Raw genomic sequence first — 13985 nt, forward strand, 5'->3', positions numbered from 1 at the left:
GAACAATAAAGCAGGCTTCCTATGCTGAATAGTTTACTTCTGTTCCTCTCTTCTTCCTTTGGTTTTATACATGTTCTGCAATGTTGGCCTTCCCTTGTGCCAAAGTGGAATATCATTCTGTTTCAACCCTCAAAGTAACTCAATTCTGAGCCCTGTAAAATATTACCCATAAAAATAGGGAGAAGTTTTTCACCTTAGCAGAGAGATCAATAATGAGGGGGCACAGTTTTAAGGTAAGGTGCGAGAGGTTTGCAGGGGATTTGAGGGAAAATGTTTTCAACCAGTGAATTGTGCATATCTGGAACTCAATGCCTGATAGAGGCAAGAGCCCTTGTGACATTGAAGAAGCATTTCAATGGGAACTTGAAACAGCTCAAGGTTACGGGCCAAGTGCTGAAATTTGGGATTAGGGTAAAGAAGGCTAGAAGCTTGAAGAAAACAAATGACCAAAATTCCTGGAACTTGAGGTAAGTTTTGAGGGTAACAGTAATGATTTCCTTGTCTGATCTCTTTGACCCCCATCCCTTTCTTGAAGTTGAAAATGGCAGCAATAAAAGCATGATCATATGCAATTTAAAATAAATTAGCACCAGAGAAACAAAAAGCAGTACCATAAATAATGTCTATTGTTTATAAATTTACAAATAAATATATTTATATATATTATTGTATATTTATATAATAAGTGAATATATATAAATGATTAATACCATTTAAATATAATAAATATTGCAGCCATTATAATCACTGAATTATAGCTTACTGGCATATCTCCCAGACACCACCGCCACCATCATGGGTATGTCCTGCCCCACTGGCAGGACAGACCCAGCAGAAGTGTCACCACAGTGATATATCATTGGGAGGCGTTGCATGGGGATATTCAATATTAATGCCAAGCCCCACGAAGTCTAACAGCATCAGGTTAAACATGGACAAGGAAAGTATCTGCTGATTGCCACTACAGTCCCTAACATTTCTTCCTTTGATGAATCAGTATTCCTCAATATTTAACACTAATTGGAAGAAGCGCTGAGGTTAGCAAGGGCTCAGAATGTAGCCTGGGTTGAGGGACTTCAATGTCCAGCACCAACTGTGGCTCAGCAGTACCACCACTGACTGAGCTGCCTGAGTTCTAAAGGACATAGCCACTAGACAGAGGGCCGCAGCAGATGGTGAAGGAACCAACAATTGGGAGCAACTTATTGATCTCTTCCTCACCAATCCACCTGCCACAGACAGAAGGCGTGACAACACAGTTATTTTGAAGATAAGCTCCTGTATATATATTTACAATGCCCTCCACCACATTTTGTGGTACTGCCACCATGATATGTAGGTAGATTTTGAACATATCAAGCAAGTCAAAACTGGTTATCCATGAGGGGCTGTGGGCCTTCAGCAGCAGTAGAATTGTATTCAACTGCAGTCTGTAATTTCATGGCCTGGTGAACACTCCTGTCCCCAACTAAGCAGCAATTGATAGACAGAGCTAAGTGATCCTATAATCAACGGATTACATCTAAGCTCTGCAGTCCTGTCACATCCAGTTGTGAATGGTGGTGGACAATTAAAGAACTCACTGGAGGAGGAGGCTCCACAAATATCCCCATCCTCAATGAAGGACAAGCCCAGCACATCAGTGCTAAAGATGCCCCACAGATTCTAGTCTTCACCCAATATGATTCACTCCAAATGACACCAAGAAGCAGCTGGAGATATTGGATACTGCAAAGGCTGAGTGCCCTGCTAACATTCTGGTAATAATACTGAGGACTTGCGCTCCTGAAATAGCGATACTACCTAATCAAGCTGTTCCAATACACCTACAACATTGGCATCTATCTGGCAATGTGGAAAATCATCCAGGTAGTGCTTTCCACCAACAGGACAAATCTAACCTGGCTAATTATTGCCCCATCATTCTACTTGTAATCACCAGCAAAGTAATGGAAGGTGTGGTCAACAATGCCATCAAAATATCGCTTACTCAGAAATAACCAGATCTGTGATACTCAGTTCAGATCCCACCGGGGCCATTTAGCTCCTGACCTCATTACAGCCTTAGTTCAAACATGGACTAAAGAGCTGAATTCCAGAGATGAAGATGAGAGTGACAGCCCTTACCATCAATGCCACATTTGATCAAGTATAGCTTCAAGGAGCCCGAGCAAACCTGGAAACAATGGGTATCAGGGGCAAACTCTCTACTTGCTGGGATTTTGCCTGGCACATAAAAAGATCACTGTATTTGTTGGAGGTCAATCATTTCACTCCTTGGATATCACTGCAGGAGAATATGAGAGTAGTGTCCTAAGACCAAACACCTTCAGTTGCTTCATTAATGACTATCAATCCTAAATAAGTTCAGAAGCAGGGACTGTCACTGATGATAACACAATGTTTGGCACCATTCACGGCTCCTCAGACATTGAAGCAGTCCACATGCATGTAAAGGAAGATTTGGACATTAAGTGGGTTTCGGCTGATATTGGAAAGCAACATTTGGGCCGCACAAGTGCCAGGTAATCATCATCTTCAATAAGAGAGAATCTAACCATTTCCCCCTGAAATCGAGTGTCATTACCATCACTGAATCCTCCAATATCAACATCCTAACAACTATTATTGACCAGAAACTGAACTGGACCTGCCATATCAATACAATGGTAACAAGAACAGGTCAGAAGTGAGAAATTCTGTGGTGACTAACTCAGCACGTGAGTCTCAAAAGCCTGTCTATTATCTACAAGGTGCAAGTAAGGAATTCAATGGAAATCTGCCTATTTGTTTGGATGGGTGCAGTTCAATAATAGACAAGAAGTTAGTTATCGTATAGAACAAAGGACCCCATTGAATTGGCACCCTAAGAACCACCAGAAACATTGATTTCTTCTATTACTGACACACAGTGGCAGCAGTGTGTACCATCTACAAGATGCACATCAGCAACTCACTAAGGCTCCTTCAACAACAGCAAATCCACCACCTCTACCATCTAGAAGGACAAGAGCAGCAGATACATGGGAAAACCAACAGACTGCAAGTTCCCCTCCAAGCTACACAGAATCCTGGCTTGGGAGATATATCACATTTCCTTCAATGTTGTTTGACAAAATCCTGGAAATCCATCTCTTTGGGTGTTCCTACACCTTATGGAATGCAGTGGTTCAAGAAGGCAGTTCATCACCACCTCCAGACTAGCTTACCTCCCTGAACAAACAGCTAAAAAAAAACCCTCTGACTGCTCAAAACTCGAAGCACAAAAATGATTATTTGTTCTTTAAAGGCTGAATGCTCTGAGCAAAATCCATCATCCGTCTGTGTGGGTCACATTATGTTATGGCTGTTAACTGTGACATTTTGAGTTTAAACTCCACTTGATTACAACAACTTTCAATCATGGCTCAGTAGGTAATGCTTAACTCTCAGCCGGAAGGTCAAGGCATAAAGTCCAATTTCAGCACCTTGAGTTCAAATCTCTAAGCTGACATTATAGTGCAAACCTAAGGGAGTGTTGCATTGTTGGAGGTGCTACCTTTGAGACAAGATGTTGAACAGAGTTCATGTCTGCCTTTGTAGGTTGCTGTAAAAGATCCCATTACATTATTTTGAAAAGTGTAGGGGAATTCTCCCTGGTGTCTGATCAACACGTATCCTTCAACTCAGACTTAAATAAAAGATTACCTGGCCATTTATTTAACCGCTGTACATCATCAACTATAAAGTTGGTAAGATGGCCTGAGGTTCTGAAAAGTGCTATGTAAATGCAATTTTCTGTCATTAAATTTTCTACCTGCTCTTGGCAACCCCCTGCGTTCCACTCCATCCAGCAGTGAATCAATGAGAATCATTTATGTTCTAAAGTCACAAACACCCATCAAAGCTACCACTGTCACCAAAAGGGATGGTGCTGTTGGGAAACCAACCCTGTGGTATGAGTGACACCATGAAGGAAGTGTTAAAGATATGGGGAGAGCCATAAACATTGCAGTAGCATTGAAAGCATGAGGCGTAAGAAAAGATCACAGTCCCACTGTGTTCAGCAGCAAAACACCAAAGCAGGCTTTATTTCTGGAATAGTGCAATTATCATTTTTAAAATAAATATGAACAGATTATTTTCACTAATTCATACGTACAGAGTGGACTGATTGGAGCATTTTAACAGTAAGCTTGGCAAAGACCCTGCAGAACTAGGGTGTACTTGCTGATCTGGACAATGCTTCAGTCATACCAGACACATTTCCAAGGCAAAGGTTACAATAGTTCAAAAGGGACAGGAAAAAGGGATATAGATAGCGATCTGGTGGCATCTCCCCTTGCACCCCGCTCAAGGAAAGATTAGAAGTAGCTAACATTAAGAAGGAAGAACTTAGAACACAGCTTCTATTATTAAGTGTTCTCTCTTCCCCATCTTTGAGAGTTTGTTTAAGTTTTTGCCTTGAGGTACTTGTCCTGGCAAGAACATGCTGTACTTAGGAGATTGGCAGGGAGTTTGGACTGAAGTGCCTGAACAGAACATTCAGTACATTCTGACTCAAAGCAGCCACTCCTGTAGCATAAGCAAAATACGATCCTTCAAAGAAATGGCAGGACCCCTATATTACTTTCCATTGTTAATATTCTTTATTCCCGTTTCAAAACCAATCATGTACTCATTTCGTAGCAGAGATTTAGATTCGTGAAGTACACTTAAAGAGAGAATCATTCCCTCCATGTCATGTGGATCTTTAATTACACACAGCCATCCAATCAGTTCAGGGTGCAATTTGCTCATCAGTTATTGAGTGCAATATGAATCTTGTGCTGAGACATTCACCCTACAGCAGGACTATATATCGATATGTGTCTTCAATGTGATAAAACATCTCCAAGTGTTTCACAACTTGGTTATCAAACCAAATTGGACACTGAAACACACAAGAAGACATTAGGTCAGATGATAAAAGATATGGCAGGACTCATGCAGTTGATGGTAGTGTTGGGGAGTGTTGCCAAACAGTGGTGCAGGTGCACAGTTCCTTGAAAGTATAGTTGCAGGTAGACAGGGTGGTGAACAATCCCTCTTCTGTACCTACACCGGCCCTAAACCCCACCTCTTCCTCCGTTACATTGATGACTGTATCGGTGCCGCCTCGTGCTCCCACGAGGAGCTCGAACAGTTCATACACTTCACTAACACCTTCCACCCCAACCTTAAATTTACCTGGACCATCTCTAACACCTCTCTCCCCTTCCTGGACCTCTCTGTCTCCATATCGGGCAACCACCTCGAAACCGATATTCATTTCAAGCCCACCGACTCCCACAGCTACCTAGAATACTCCTCCTCTCACCCACCTTCCTGCAAAAATGCTATCCCCTATTCCCAATTCCTTCGCCTCCGCCGCATCTGCTCCCAGGATGAGGCATTCCACTCCCGTACATCTCAGTTGTCCTCGTTTTTCAAGGACCGTAACTTCCCCTCCTCGGTGGTCGAGAACGCCCTCAACCGTGTCTCCCACATCTCCCGCACCTCATCCCACCTCATCCCTCACACCCCGTCCACGCAATAAAAACCAAAAAAGAATCCCCCTCGTCCTCACGTACCACCCCACCAACCTCCGGATCCAACGCATCATCCTCCGACACTTCCGCCATCTGCAATCCGACCCCACCACCAAAGACATCTTTCCCTCCCCACCTTTATCTGCTTTCCGGAGGGACAACTCTCTCCGTGACTCCCTTGTCCGCTCCACACTCCCCTCCAGCTCCACCACACCCGGCACTTTTCCCTGCAACCGCAGGAAGTGCTACACCTGCCCCCATACCTCCTCCCTCACCCCCATCCCAGGCCCCAAGAAGACTTTCCACATCAAGCAGATGTTCACCTGCACATCTGCCAATGTGGTATACTGCATCCGCTGTACCCGGTGTGGCTTCCTCTACATCGGGGAAACCAAGCGGAGACTCGGGGACCGCTTTGCAGAACACCTACGCTCGGTTCGCAATAAACAACTGCACCTCCCAGTCGCGAACCATTTCAACTCCCCCTCCCATTCCTCAGACGACATGTCCATCCTGGGCCTCCTGCAGTGCCACAACGATGCCACCCGAAGGTTGCAGGAACAGCAACTCATATTCTGCTTGGGAACCCTGCAGCCCAATGGTATCAATGTGGATTTCACAAGTTTCAAAATCTCCCCTCCCCCCACCGCATCCCAAAACCAGTCCAACTCGTCCCTGCCTCCCTAACCTGTTCTTCCTCCCACCTATCCCCTCCTCCCACCTCAAGCCGCACCTCCATCTCCTACCGACCAACCTCATCCTGCCCCCTTGACCTGTCCGTCCTCCCTGGACTGACCTATCCCCTTCCTAACTCCCTACCTAAACTCACCTTTCCTGGCCCCATCCCCGCCTCTTCGACCTGTTTGTTTCCTCTCCACCTATCCTCTCCTCTATCCCTCTTCTATCCGCCTCCCACTCTCTCCCTATTTATTTCAAAACCCCCTTCCCCTCCCCCTTTTCTGATGAAGGGTCTAGGCCTGAAACGTCAGCCTCTCTGCTCCTATGATGCTGCTTGGCCTGCTGTGTTCATCCAGCCCTGCACCTTGTTGTCTTGGTGAAGAAGGTGTTTGGCACACTTGCCTTCATTGGTCAGAGCATTGATATAGGAGCTGGGAGATCATGTTGTGGCTGGATAGGACATTGGTGAGGCCACTTTTGGAATACTGCGCACAATTCTAATCACTGTTCTAAAGGAAGGATGTTGTTAAACTTGAAAGGGTGCAGAAAGATGTTGCCAGGGTTGGAGGATTTGAGCAAAAGGAGAGGCTGAATACACTGGGGCTATTTTCCTGGACTGTCGGAGGCTGGGGGGTGATCTCATAGAGGTTTAAAAAATCATGAGGGGCATTGATAAGATGAATAGGCAAGGTCTTTTTCCTAGGGTAGGGGAATCCAAAATTAGAGGGCATAGGTTTAAGATGAGAGGGAAAGATTTAAAAGGGACCTAAGGGGCAACTTTTTCACTCAGAGGGTGGTGTATATGGAATGAGCTGCCAGAGGAGGTCGTAGAGGCTGGTGCAATTACAACATTTAAAAGATATCTCGATGGGTATATGGATAGCAAGGGTTTAAAGGGATATGGGCCAAATGCTGGCAAATGAGACTAGGTCAGATTGCGATGTCTGGTCATCGCGCATGAGTTAGACAGAAGTATGACTCTATGACTATGGTCAAAGTAATAGGTTTCAAGGAAAGTCTTAGGAGAAGTAAAAGAAGCAAAGGCTTAGGGAGGAAACACCTCAGCAGTTGAAGGTGCAGCCACTGAAGATTAAGTGATTATAATAGTGGAAACTCCAAAGGCCAGAATTGAAGAAGTTGCTTTCTCAGTGACCTTCTCTCCATCATGTGGTCAGAAATGGAGACGTTCACTGACATCTGCAAAATACTCAACTCCATTCACCACTCCTCATTTACTGAAGCACAAGTGTCACGTAATGGCTATCTCCTGTAAGACAGAATGCAACCTTCTCCCCTTTGACCTTCAATGGCACTATCATTGCTAAATCTACCACTATGAGCATCCTGGGGCTACCACTGACCAGGAAGTGATCTGGCCAAGCCATATATAAATACTGTGGTGACAAAAAAAAAATCAGAGGCTGGGCATTCTGCGGTGAGTAACTCAACTTCAGGTTCCCCAAAGCCTGCCCACCATTTAAAAGGCACAAGTTGAGATTGCGATGGAATACTCTATTTGCCTGGATGAATGCAGCTCCAACAACATTCAAGAAGCTCAGGGTCACTCAGGACAAAGCAGGCCACTTGATTAGCACCTGATCCACTACTTTCAACATTCACTCTCTCTATCATTGATGTTCAGTGGCAACAGTAGGTACCATCTACATGATGCACTGCAGCATCCAAGAAACTCTGGAAAGTACCACCCAAACATGCAACTATAAACACATAGAATGTCAAGGGCAACCGATGCATAGGAGAACTATCACCTGTGTGTTAACTTCTAAGTCATACACTATCTTAAGTTGGAACCAAGTCATAGTTCCTCACTGTCACTGATTCAAAGCCTGTTTCCTAATAGCATTGAGTGTCTACTTACACCCCGTGAGCAGCAGTGGCTCAAGAAGGCAACTCAACAACTCTTTTTCAAGGGCAATTAGGGATGGTCAGTAAATGCAGGCCCAGCCAGCAGTGCTCACATCCCATGAAAGAATAAAAACACTCAAAGACCTTGGAGGATTACAGACCTGGAGAAGATTAAAAGCAGGAGAAATGAAGTACTTGAACATAACGATGAGGATTTTAAAATTGAGTTGTTGCTTCTGAGAGCCAAAGTAGATTATTGAATGCAGGAACACTGTGTGAATGGGATTTGGTGTAGTTTAGGAGACAGGCAGCAGACAGTTTTGGATTACTGTAAGTACAGAACTGTTGGAACATAGGACTTAGGAACAAAAGTAGGGTACTCAGTCCTTAAAGTGTGCTGCACTAATCAGTAAGAAACTGGCCAATCTATTTGAGATATCAACCCCATTTCCCTGTTTGCGCCAGTAACATTTGACTCCTTTGTCTATCAAAATCCCTATTTAATTCAACCTTGAATAAATTCAATGACTCATCTCTCACTGTTTTCTGGGGAATAGAATTCGGCAGGCTGAAAGAAAAAATTCTTCTCATCTTCGCCTTAAAAGGGAAATCTCTAACTTGTAAATTTGTCACCTATTTCTAGTCTACTCTACACAAGGAAACATCCTGTCATAATCTACCCTTACAAGTCTCCTCAGAATTTTATGCTTCAATAAGAACACTTCACGTTCTTCTAAACTCCAGTAGGTGAAAGTCCAATCTGTTCAATCTTTTTTCAAAAAACAAGTCCTTCATCCTAGGAATAAGTCAAGTGAATCCCCTCTGAGCAGCTTCTAAAGTAGCTATTTCCTTTTTCAAAAAAGGTCAAAGATCTACATAGAACACCAGATGTTGTCACATCAAGACCCTGTACAGCTGCAGAAAAACCGTCTTTCTTTGATATTCCATTCCCTTATATTAAATTCCAACATTCCATTTGCCTTCCTAGTCACTTGCTGTACCTACAAACTAATGTTTTACATTTCCTGTACCAGGACATCAAGGTCCCTCTGTCCCACCGAGTCTTGCAATCTTTGTCCATTTAAGTAGCTTTCTAATTCTCCTGATAATGTGGACAAGTTTGCATTTCCCACTTTATACAACATCTGCCGATTTTTTTCTCACTCAATCTATGTCTCTTTGCAGTCTCTCTATCTCCTCTTGACAACTTACTTTCTTATCTATCTCAGTGTCACCAGCAAGCTTAACTACCATTCATTTGGTCACCTCATCCAAGTCATTGAAATAGATTGTAAATAGTTGTCCCTGCACTGATCACTTTGGCACTCCACTGGTTACAGCTTGCTAATGCAAATGACTCATTTATCCCTACTCTCTGCTTCCCATTGGTGAACCAATCCTTTATCTGGGCCTCACTAGACTCAAAACATTAACTCAGTTTTCTCTCCACAGATGCTGCCAGACCTGTTTAGTTTCTCCAGTCCTTTCTGTCTCTGTTTCAGATTTACAGCTTCCACAGTCCTTTGTTTTGCTTTATCCACGTTAATATATTACCCGCACACCATGAGCCCTTAATCTATGTCTTAGCGTTTGATGATGCCTCCTTAACAAAAGACATTTTAAAATCCAAATACATCATATCTACAGGTCCTCTTAATCTTCCTTGTTTGTTACATCGTCAAAGAACACTCATAAATTATTCAGACACGATCCACATTCACAAAGCCATGTTAACTCTTCCAGATCCCACCATTTTCTAAAAATCCTGTTATACACTCCTTATTAATAATACTTGCAATTTTCTTAAGCCAGATGTTAGGCCTCCTGGCATGTAGTTCTTATTTTCTGTCTCCCTCCATTCCTGAATAAATGTTACTTTTGTAACTTTCCAATTTGCTAGGGCCATTCCAAAATTCTAGCAATTTTGGTGAATTATAATGGCAGCTATTTATCTAGCCACTCTCTAAGATGTAACCTATCAGGTATATTATGAATAATACTTTCCCAGTATCATTTCACTGGTGATGGTCATTATTTTGACCATCTCCCTCATTTTTGCCTCCTGAGTTTTAAGTATCTTCAGAATGTTTCAAAATCGTCTACAATGGAGACACTCAGAAGTTACATGCTGACATTTCCTTCTTTTTTCCATGTTTAATTCTTCCAGACTTATTCTCCACTTAGTTACTCTTTTCCTTTTTAAATACTTGTACAAGCTTTACTGTTTTTATAGTTCCATCTAGCTTTGTTTCATACCCTAATTTCATCTCCCTTACTGTTTTAGCCAGTCATTGCAGTTTTTAAAATCCATCCAATTTTCTAACCCTATCAATAGTCTTCGCAGAATTAAAATGTTACTTTCACTTTGATATCATCCTTTTCATCCATATTCCCTCCTTTTCATGATGCTTCCTTTTCAAACAGTCCTCCTTTCCCTCTAGGTTAACTCTTTATTTAATAATTGCTTAACAAATTTAATAAAATTAATTATTACTGTTATTATTAAATAGGTTATTAAATATCTCCTTAAGTATCTGCCACTGCATCTCTTATGAATTACCTTTTGACTCTTTTCCCAGTTCACTTTAACCATCTCAGCCTTGATACCTTTACAAATACCTTTTATTCGGGTTTAAGACAAATCCTTACATCCACACTTCTCACCTTGAAACTGAATGTGAAATTCTATCACATTGTGATTGCTGTCACCTAGAGGTTCCTTTACAATGACGCTGTTGATTAATCCTGTCTCATCACACATTATGGGATATAGAATAGCCTGCTCTTTGGTTGATATAAGAACATGCTACTCTAAGCAACTGTTCTGAATGTACTTTGTGAACAAATCTTTGAGGTTACGATTGCTAATCTGATTCACCCATGATTATTATAGTACCTTTGTTACATATCCTATCAATTTCTTCCTGCGTTATAATTATTGTTTTATGGCCTACAAACTAATCTGTAAGTGACCTCATAATTTTTCTATTTCTTATTTCTTCCCAAAATGATACTACATGTTGCTCTATTGAGCTAAGGTTATCTCTCACTACAGCACTAGTGTCATTCTTAGTTAACAAACCCAACTTACCATCTTTTCCTAGCATTCTGTAATTCTGAAATATCATATGCCCTTTAGTGTTCAAGTTCCAATCTTGCTCACCTCGTAACCATGTCTCCTTAACGGCTATAAGGTCATATGTAGTTATTTCTATTTGTGCTCACAATTTTTTCATTTTGTTAGGGATGCCGTGCACATTTAGATATAGAATATTTAACAGTATTTTTGCCATTTTTGTTATCTCTGGCCTTATGTGCTAATGCACTGTTACATTTAGAGATGTTCTGAATCTTTCTGCCCCATTCTAGTTATCATTACCCAGATTGTTACCCTGCTTGACTACCTTATGAAGTTTTAATATCTCTCCCCTCACATCATCCCTTCCCTTCCCCTGATTAATTTAAAACCCTCCTTTACTACCTAGTTATATGCTTTACCAGAACATTAGTCCCAGTATAGCTCCAGTGAAGATGGGCCCAATGGTTCCATTCCTAATGTCCCCAATATTTCTGCTAGTGCCCCATTAATTGAAACCCATTTCTCCTACAACAGTCTTTGAGGCATGCATTGGTCTCTCTAATCTTATTTACACAACTTTGCTTATAGCTCAAGTAATAGTCAAAGATTACTACTTTTGTGGTTCTGGTTTATAAGTTAGTTTTTAGCTGCTCATAACTCTTTAAGAGGACAATTTTCCTAGTCTTAACTATGTCACTGGTACCTATATAGTAAACAACAACTGAATCCTATCCTCCTGTTGCAAGTTAGAACAGATGTCCTAAACCCTGGCATCATGCAGGCTACACAGCCCTGCTGGGCTCTGGCTCTTGGCTATTGAGCATTGTGTCTATCCTACTGACTATATTGTTCCTGACTACCCTACATTCCTAATTAGTCTCCTCAATTGAATGGCTTCCACACTGCAGTATGGTAGTCAGCTCGTTCATCTACCTTGCAACCTCCAAACAAGCTCAAGAACTTTGAACCTATTGAAGAATTGGAAGGTTTGAGGCTTCATCACTTTCAACTCTTGGTCCCATTATCTGCCTCATTCATAGCCACAGCTTCCTGTCTTTGACAACTGATCACATTCTGAGGGGTGTGACTGCCTTCTGGAACAAAGCATCTAGACACCATTCTCCCTCCCTGATGCATCATGTTGTCTATAGCTGGGTCTGCAGCCCAATGACTCTGAGCTGATGTTCCTTGAGCTGCAGACATTTACAGCAGACATGTTTGCTGCCGATTGCACTGGTGTCCACTACCTCCCACATACAGCAGCTGCAATACATCATCTGCCCTGCCATCTTTATTGTGTTAATTTATTTATTTTTCCCAGTTAATTTATATTTAATCAACCCAATACCACTGATAAGCTTTAATCCTGTTAATGAACCTTACTACTAATGTACTATGAAAAGCTTTTTAATGAATTACCAGAGCTTTTAAAGATTCTTATTCAATTAATGTTAAAATTTGATAAATTAAAATTCTCTAGTTCAGATAAAAGAAAAGGGCAAAATGCTCAATCCATCCATTATTTGCTGTTGTATGACACTTCCATTTTAATTAGAAGGCTCTAAAGCCAGACATTCTACCACCCAGCTCTGATACAATCCCAACAGTGCAATAAGAGGCCATTCAGCCCATCACATCTGCAGCCCTCCGAAGACTACCCACCCAGACCCAACACCACTCACCCCACACCTTAAACTCTCATTTATCATGGCTAACCCACCCAGCTTTTGCATCCTTGGACTCTACAGGGCAATTCAGCAAAGGCCAATCCACATAATGTATACATCTTTGGCAAAAAAAAACTGAAATTGCTGGAAAAGCTCAGCAATTCTGGCGGCATCTGTGAAGAGAAATCAGAATTTCGGGTCTGGTGACCCTTCCTCAGAAGTTCTGAGCTTTGCCAGCAATTTCTGTTTTTGTTTCTGATTTACAGCATCCTCAGTTCTTTCGGTTCTTATTCAGTGCACATCTTCGGACTGTGGGAGGAAAACCACACAGACATGGGGAGAATGTGCAAAATCCACACACACAATCATCCGAGGCTGGGATGGAATCCAGGTCCCTGGCGCTGTGAGGCAGCAGTGCTAACCACTGAGCCACCGTGCCTCTCATCAGCATTGATAAGTTATCCTCTACTTCTGGGAAGCAATTAAGTTTTCCACAACTGCTGGTGGCTAGAAAATGATAGATATGTGAGAGACTGCCTGGAGTCCTTGGAATACCAAGCCTGGAACTCACAAGGGAATGAATGGGGATTTCAGCTGCAGATAAACTGAGAAACAGGGTAGAATTTTCCAGTTTTCAGAGTAAATCTGCAAGCAGATAAATTAGTGGAGAGAAGATGTTACCTTGTAAGGCTGTGAAAGGTCACCATATCAGCTGATGTCAAGATCCCCTAGTTTACATTTTACGCTTAATCCTCATTAATTTATATGCCTCCAGTGGATCATAACACACGATACTTAATACTCATTAATATCCTTTCCACAGAATCATTATATCCTATTCTTAATTTCCATAAAATGATAATTAACAATATCCATTTCATATTAGTTTTTCTCCTCAATTTCCTTGAGAAAAATTGCTTATATAGGTTGTTAAGAAATCAGCATTCTGTTATTGAATGGTGCATTCTGTATTTGTGGAACTGTAATTTCTTAATTCCTAATAATTGTTGAACCATTAATAATTGATCATCTGGTATCTGATTACCAATTGAGCCAAGGATGATTAAAACACTGCAGTAAGCCTGAACTCTCCTCAAATGAATGTTAAATACTCCAGCAATGTGGAAAATAACACAAGCACAGGGT

The 13985-nt window shown here is 41.8% G+C and overlaps 1 protein-coding gene across 1 annotated transcript in view; it reads right to left on the reverse strand.

Moving 5' to 3' along the window:
- LOC109916670 (peptidyl-prolyl cis-trans isomerase FKBP5-like) overlaps window positions 1-13985 on the reverse strand; it is a 74834-nt gene that overhangs the window by 35775 nt on the left and 25074 nt on the right. The gene's annotated exons all lie outside the window — the stretch shown is intronic.

The sequence above is a fragment of the Rhincodon typus genome, chromosome 25 (genome assembly GCF_021869965.1).
Source record: "Rhincodon typus isolate 14 chromosome 25, sRhiTyp1.1, whole genome shotgun sequence".
Taxonomy (NCBI): Eukaryota; Metazoa; Chordata; class Chondrichthyes; order Orectolobiformes; family Rhincodontidae; genus Rhincodon; species Rhincodon typus.